Source organism: Nipponia nippon, unplaced genomic scaffold, assembly GCF_047370975.1.
Source record: "Nipponia nippon isolate SJK-2023a ecotype South Korea unplaced genomic scaffold, ASM4737097v1 scaffold_7, whole genome shotgun sequence".
In the NCBI taxonomy this organism is placed as follows: Eukaryota; Metazoa; Chordata; class Aves; order Pelecaniformes; family Threskiornithidae; genus Nipponia; species Nipponia nippon.
The window spans coordinates 31,977,194-31,985,054 of NW_028262391.1; positions in this window are offsets into that span (position 1 = coordinate 31,977,194).

The following is a 7,861-nucleotide window of genomic DNA, read 5'->3' on the forward strand; positions in this document are numbered from 1 at the left end:
TACCACAACCTAGAGTGCCCTAAGAGCTGGGAGAGAGCACAGGCAGAGGTAGGAGGCAGGCAAGGGACCTCTGCCTTTGAGTCACCACTAGCAGAGTTATGCTTATTTTCAGTTGTGCAAATCAGGGAAAGCTCTATGCTTTTACAACTAGAACTCAGCTGCGCTGGAAGAAACACAGGACAGATGTTTTAAATGCCAGATAAGGACATCTTCTGACCTAGAGGAAGTTGTGCAATATGCATGCTAGCTAGGCGACTGCACTACAGTGACCAACAACTCTTAGGAAAACACCCCCACGCGCTCCACGTTAGCTTAGCATGATCACTGGTGTAGCCTTCAGCACAGCATAGGGAACTTCCTATGTCCAGAGGGGCTTCCGAGGGAAAGGAGAGCCCGGGAGCAGGCTATGGCAGAGCAGTACTCCAGGACCTATGGCCCCTGCTAACCCACTGATACAGTGGATGCCTCTGAATCTACTTCCAGGCATCTCCTCATCTCTGGACTAGGGCTCTCCGCCAGCTCCCATGTCCACACACATGGCTATGCAGATGTCCCATGGATTAAGCTGTGCCCTGAAAGCAGAGGTTCAAGAAAGGTGTATTACAATCCTACCAAGCTACCCACTGTGAACCCTATTCCCCTTCCACTTGGCAGCCTATAAAAACATGGGAAGCCACCAAGAAGCAGCGTTAGACCCCACTCAGCACAAGCAGGTGCTTTAAGACCAGTGGTAGATGTTTGCTTGAGACAGGTTTTGTCAAATAAAAGCAACAAGTGCTGCAGCAAGTAAGGCTGCAAGCAGCCCTTTGTACCAACAACAACGTTTCAGGAAAGAACTAAATCTCTCCCCATTGGGGAGAGAAGAGCGGGTTGTACTCAGTTTAATAATATTTAAACATTTATTTCAGATCACAAGTAAAGCAGGCCTCAGCTTCACAAAAGCACATCTTGGTTTAACTAATTAATTTGATAATCCCCTATTTGCAATCCTCAGGAGACATTCAGCTTCTAAAGCAAGTAATTACCACTAAGTGGCAACCTCTTTGTGAGGCCCAGTCTGATTAGGGAAAAAATTTCTTAAGCCAGAAATATAATCGTGGTGTGATTTCCCAGAAGGACCGGAGGAGAGACTACATAACAACAGCTGGTCATGCTCACCATTTGAAGGAACAGGAGCAACTCAATTACTAGGTCTCCATCTTCAAGATGTTGTTCAGTGCCACGTGCAAACCTGGTGTGCAGTTAACCATCAGGAGACTTTGCAGGAGATGTTTTATAGGTACGCAAGTCAGGAAGATCCCACTTAGGGCTCTCAAATACCCATGTGGGCTGCAGGGTGGGGGTAAATAAAATTAAAAAAAATATATATATCACACATCAGGCCTGCTGCAGCACATGTACAAGCTCATAGTGTGCAATCCCACAAGGAAGCAATCCAAGCAGGGGAATACCAGCCTCAAAGCCTCCCCACACAGATAGGAAGGCACACCTTGATGACACACAGTGTCTTCCCAGACAAGCCAGTTGGACTCAATACAGGCAGATCACTTGCTAGTCTAACGCTGCTCCAGGCATCCCCAAGTGCCCAGGGTCTTGGCTCAGCAACAGCCCAGTGCTAGCATCAATCACTGCCAGAGCCCAGAGGACAAAGTCCTGCTTCTGCATACACCCAAGACAGCTGTCAAGCTGAGCAGCTTTGGGCTTCTTTAACTTTGAGCTGTTCTTGTGGGGCGACGCAGGTGCCCCCCAGGCCTTGTGAAGTGGCCATGCTGCACACTGCTCTTGGGTTAACACCTCTAAACAGCGTCCTCCAGAGACTCCTCCTTATGTGAAAGTCATGAATGCATCCGGTGTGGGTAGGAGCAAGGCCTGGATGGAAACCAGGCACCTTCCCAACAGGCACATTTTCTCTACAGCACAAACACACTGAGATGTTTCCCCACAGCGGTGGGCTCCCTTGCTTGGGTGCTGGGTCTCAGCATCCCGGTGCTCTGACCACTAGGCAAGTGCACTAGTTGGCAGAATGCGACCACCCTGGAGAAAAGACCCCAGCCCAGCCCCCCCCCCCACTCCCGAGAGCCTGGAACGGAAATCTGTAGGATGCAGAGCCTGGCAGGGGCGCACTTCTGTGGATGCAGACCCAGTTAGAAGAGCTTAAATCCTTTAAGAGGAGCTGCTTGTTTGTCTCCCTGAAGTTCAGGCACTGCCTCCCTTTCCTGAGGACAAAGTGCTCTTGGCTTAGAAATCCACCTGTGGTTTCAGGACTGCTGCTTCAAAACTCACCACCATCTCTGGTTAGATAAGAACAGATTGGCTTTCTCTGAAGAGCAGCCTAAAATTGACCTGTCTCTCTCCAGATCCCACATATTTAATGGCATAAGACAGTCATCTGTTTACCTTCCCTGCTGGCAGTGATGCTGCATGCTATTTAGTCCCTGCAGCACATGTTTACGGTACTCTCCGAGACAGCACGCTCACCTCCGAGCTAGACATGCCAGCGGGCACCTACGCCCTTCCTGCCCCAGCCCAGCAGCCACCTCCCCGGCCCCTCTCCCACAGACACAGGGGATGTGGAACACAGGGTCTCACAGCTACTGCAAATGCTGTCCTCAGTCACAGCTGCCAGGGCCTACTCCTCTTTCCAGGTCTGCTTGACAGAGCAAGGGTTGCAAGGACAAACAGACGGCCTCCCTTCATGCCTCTGCATCACCAGGAGCCCCCCTCTTGTGTCCCAGCTCTGTGCCCAGCTCACACCTGAGCAACCAGCACCCACGAGATACCTGCCCAGCCCACACCAAGAGAGGCAGATAGAGGCCTCAGTGGATGCCCCAAGTAGGTACTAAGCACCAACCATTACCAGACAAGGGCTGGGACACACTTCTGAGCTGAAGGCCCATCCCTTCTCTTCCCGAAAGCAACCTAAATCCAACTATGCCCTGCTAGAAGGGAGGGCTGCCAGCTTTTAACCACCCCGCTCCAGGGGAGCGGGGACCCCCTCTGACCACTGGCTGCAGTCCCTGCCCCACAGTTCACAAAGCCAGGGCCAGCACTCAGGTCCTACCTGGGGTGGCAGCCAAGGACTGCAGCACTTCCTTCACTCTGCTCCAGAAGCTCTGACCCCCAGGACTGCTGCTCCCCCTGGGTGCACACTCTGCTAAGCCCCCATCCAGCCCCCCCAGCCCCTCGCAAACCCCACACTTACAGCCAGCACTTGCAGAGCTTGTGCCCAGCAGATCCCAGCAGATCCTGCAAACCATTCTCCCATGGCAGAGTCTCTCCAGAGAGAAGGAAAGCTCTCACCTGCCTGTAGTTTGTTCCTCCAGATCAGGCAGGCAGAGCTGGGTTAGCTCAGCACTCACTGGGGCAGAGCAATAGCCTCAAGGTACAGCTCCAGCTGTGGGCATGCAATCAGTGCTTTATAGAGCCACATGGGCGTTCCCTGGGACCAGCTCTCATGTTGCCCATAGCAGCTAGGCTGTGCTGCCCATTGAACTCAGGCAGTCCCACTGTGGGTTCTCCAGGTGCTTCTCAAAGTACTTTTAATCCTGCTGGTATTTCCAGCAGGGGAATGGCAACCTGCTCAGAGCTGAGCGATGGTCTCCCCTGGTGCAGATGTGTGCTTTGCTCCTGTCCAGCCTTGCCCAGCTGGTAGTGAAGGGGAAAGATCTGGATGCACCATCTCAGTCTCAACAGAACAGCTCCGCAAGGCTCCAGGCTGAGGTTCGAGTTGCTCTGCAGTGGGCAAACAGCAGTTTGGGGTCAGGGTCTTCTCCCCAGGGGAGTCTGGAGCCAAGTCTGCTGACTGCAGATCCAGAGCACAGGAGGTGATGGTAAGGCTCCTCAGATGCCACTGGGAAGGGCTGGTTTGACAGGAATAGGAGCAGTCTGCCATGGAACATCCATATCTGGCAATTAGAGGAGTGAGCCTTGGGGAATGCCTGCACCAGGGATGTCAGGCAGGAAGGCAGAGCGGGTGGGACGCGGGGCACAGTGGGTTCCTGGAGGAGGTGATGTGATGGAGATCATGGGACCATTCACTCACAGTGTGGGTCTGAGGAAGAGGACCCTGTGCTGGGCACAAGTATGTGACAAGCATGTTGTAAGTGTGGTGCCAGCTGGGCTGGGCATGGCACCAAAGCTGGAGAGCACCAGCAGGAAATAGTGGGATTTGACTCCGTCAGCAGCAATAGCAATGTGTCTCCTAAAGGAGATGAGCAGCTTCCTCTTCAGACAGGTGAATGCAGAGGGCTTGTGCCTCCTGCCATCGGTCTCTCCTGCTTTCTGCTCGCTTGCCCTTCTTCCATCACCGCTGTGAGAGCAAGATGGGGTGAGGCCAGCTACGGAGCAAGCATGGGAGGGGACCAGGAGGCTTAGACCTCTCTAGCATTCATATAGGATCTGTGCTGGCCCCATTGTTACGCTCCGGCCGCGTGCCTCCAGAGGAGCCCAGCAGTAAGCAGGACAAGCAGGTGGGATTGATATTCCAGCCATCCCTGGAATGTCCTCTCCAGGTACCCTATTCCTTTGGTTTGGGGTCGTGCTTTGCCCATGACAAGGCAGCCCCTGCCCGCGTTTGCCGCTGGGGGAGATGAAGGTGTCCAAGGAAGAGCGCAAGCTCACAGAGGGCACCGGCCACCCGCAACTGCGCGGTGGGCTCAGAGCAGACGGGGGTCTCCCAGCAGGCAGGGGCAGGCAGCTGCCCGCACCGCACAAGCAGCCATCCGGAGGGCAGCGGGATGCTGAAGGCAGCTCGCCCCGCGCAGGGCTGATCCCCAGGCACACCGAGGGACCTGCAACTACCACATATTTCATATTTTTCCCCTTAAGCCTACGGCTGGTGGCAAGGCGGGGCCTTTGGCACTCCTCGCCGAGCTCAGCCGCGCCAGTCCTCCCCGGGGCGGCGCGGGAGGCCCGTGTGGGGAGCGCGGCCGCCGGCGGGCGGCGGGCGGGCCGGGGCCGGGGCGAGGCGAGGCCGGGGCCAGGCGAGGCCTCGGCGCGGGGCGACACCTGCCGGCCGCGCTGGGCAGGGCGGGTGCGGCCTCCCCGCTCCCTCAGGCGCCCGGGGCGGCCGTAGCGAGCTCCCTGCGGCGGGGGCTCCTCCAGCACGGCCGGGCCCCGGCCCCGCAGGGGCACAGCCAGCGCCGGGCCCCTCTTCCACCTCATAAACCCTCGGTGTGCCAGCCTCATCGGGGGGCGGTGCTCCCCTCGCACCTCCGAGGCAGCAGGCCTTTGGCTGCCCAGGGTCGAGGGGGGCGCGGGTCCCCCCATTTCTACCAGTTTCAGGACAGTCTGGTTGCCTTTGGTCAAGCGACACCCCACGTGGAGCTGGATTTATAGACAAATCCAAGCACGGCGAGGTAGCTGCTAGACTTTCTTCACTTTATTGCACTCTTTAGTCTCTGTAACTTCCTGTTTGCTTCAAAAGCTATTTTTGCTAGGGGGGGAAAAAAAAATCAAACATTTATAACAATTCTGTCTGTTCCCTAGCAGGAGAAAACAAAGATCGGAGCGAGCCTAGCAGGGGTGACGGGTTAACTATCCAGCAGCAGCCTGGCTAACCTGCTCGCTCAACAGCCCTGCAGTCCCGGCAAAGAAAAGCCCATGCTCCTTCACCGGCCGGCTCCCATCAGCCAGCCCTGCACCACGCCATGGGAAAACATAATAGTTCTGGGCCTTCATAGTTGTTTTCTTTTTTTTTTTTTCCATCTTTCTAGGGTACCTTTGCAAAGCTTTTGCCAGCTTTCTCCATAAATAGGAGAGGGCAGGGATGTCTACTGAAAATACGCATATCTACATGCACGTAGGTGGTAGATAAGAGAATATCCTGGCCCTCAGAGGTGAGGCTTTCCGAGAAAGCAGGCAGGACCCTGAGTGTCCAGGAGAAATCTGGAGGGGGTGACCCCTGTATGAGTGACGCTCGCATAGTCCCAGCACCAGCTGTGCCTAGAGGAGAGTTCTCGGGGCAGCTCTGAGCCCACGCATTGTCTGGCTGCCTGTGAGAGCCTCAGAGCCCCAAAACCGCCGGGGACCCACACATGGTGAGGCCGCAGGTGCATGCAGAGCCCAGAAGCCAGCTTCCCCCCAGCCAGCCAAGGAGCCAAAGCAAAGCTTTAACTGGCTCTCTGACTTTAACACCATGGGCTTAGCTGGGCTACTGGCAGGCAAAGCTTGTGCACAGGCAGGGATTGCTCCACATTACTGCAAGAGAGAAAAGCACAAATACAGCAGACTTTCTGCAGAGTCTGGTCTCTACCAGTACCCCAAGGCCTTTCCAAGTCCTTCTTCATGGGCTGCCCACAGGCTCAGGACAGCCTGTGGTCTGATGTAGACCAGACCAACTGGGCTGGTGGCCACCTCCCCAGAGCGTCCTCAGCACCCTCCCTCTACAACTAACCCACCACAGGTTTCATTTACCTTCAGGGCAGCCTGGCTGCGTGGCACTGGATGCCAGGAGAAGGTGAGGCAAGAGGAGCCCAGGTGGTTTCTTCAGGGATCTTTGCCTTTTCTGCGGCTGCACGGAACAGCTCTGTCCAGCTGCGGGGAGGATCACAACTCTAGGATCTGGGGTACTTGTAAAATCAAAGCCCCCAGCATGTCAACATCCATCCTGGCTGTTCTGCAAGCGTCCCCGGGAGCAGCAGCCTGGCCACACAGTCCTCCAGGGCAGGGAGTCCCACAGCCACGTTTGCTCCTCCAGGCAAAAGCAGGGAAATCTGAACCACGAAGTGGAGTGTGGATCACCCCACCCAGCTCCTGCTGACCTAAAGATCCCACTGATCTTGTCTGTTCTCAGCCAGTCCACACTGCAGCTTGTCCCCCTGCACAGCCGGGGTGCGGGGAAAGCCTCCTGGCCAGCCCTGCAGCTTGGTGGGTGGCACAGCTGCTGGAGAGGGTCCCCAGCTCCGTGGGGAGCCTGGGGACGCTCACTGCCTGTAGACGGCGAGGAGACACGGGCGAGACGAGGGGCTGGCTCGAGACACAGCGGAGAGGTGCAGCGCGAAGCACAAAGGCTCTCCCATCCTGGCCGCTTTGCCCTGGAACGCAGCATGGGAACCGCTGCCCAGCGCAAATCTGTTCCTCATTATCCGCCCCGGCTGCCGACTGATCCCGACTCCGTCACCAGCCACTCGCTGCACGGCCCTGGCCAGCTCGCATCCCATCAGCCTACCAACTTCTGCACGACTTCACCAGCCAGCACAGCGGGGCAGACCAGGACCAGGGCTGGCATCCACCCCCCTGGAGGTCCCTCCATCAACAGGCAGAGGAGGCTTCCAGCAAGAGCAGGGAGCAAGGATGGCTGCTTCACATGCAAAGAACAGGAAGGCAAACACAGGAGAATTCAGCAGAGGTGTTCAGTCTGATCGTATCCAGGTGAGATGAATGCCTGGACAGATGGACAGGAGCAGGAAGGAGCAAAGAGTGGACTGATGTATCTCCAAAATGCGTGTACCCAGATACAATCAGACTGAACTCCTGAATTCTCCTGCATTTGCCTTCCCGCTGTTCTCTGTGAGAACGTGAGCATGGCCAAAGCCTCTGCCACGCTTTGTGCTTGCTGGGACCAAGTGGGAGGTGAGAAGCTGGGCTCCCATTCACTAGCTTCCCACCGCTTATGCCTATATAGGCCATCGTGAAAACATCACACGAGGGCGTCAGAAGTGCTCCAGAAATAGAGCAGAATGAAAAATCATGCAAGGTTGCCCGTGAGTCAACAGTGCTCTTGCTGCAATGGAGAACATGAAGCTGGCAGGTTTAAGGAAATTATTATTCCTCTTGACTTGTTACCTGTGAGACACAACTGGGTACTAGCTCCAATTTGGGGCTCCCCAGAAAAAGACAGAGAGAGAGAGAGAGAGAGAGC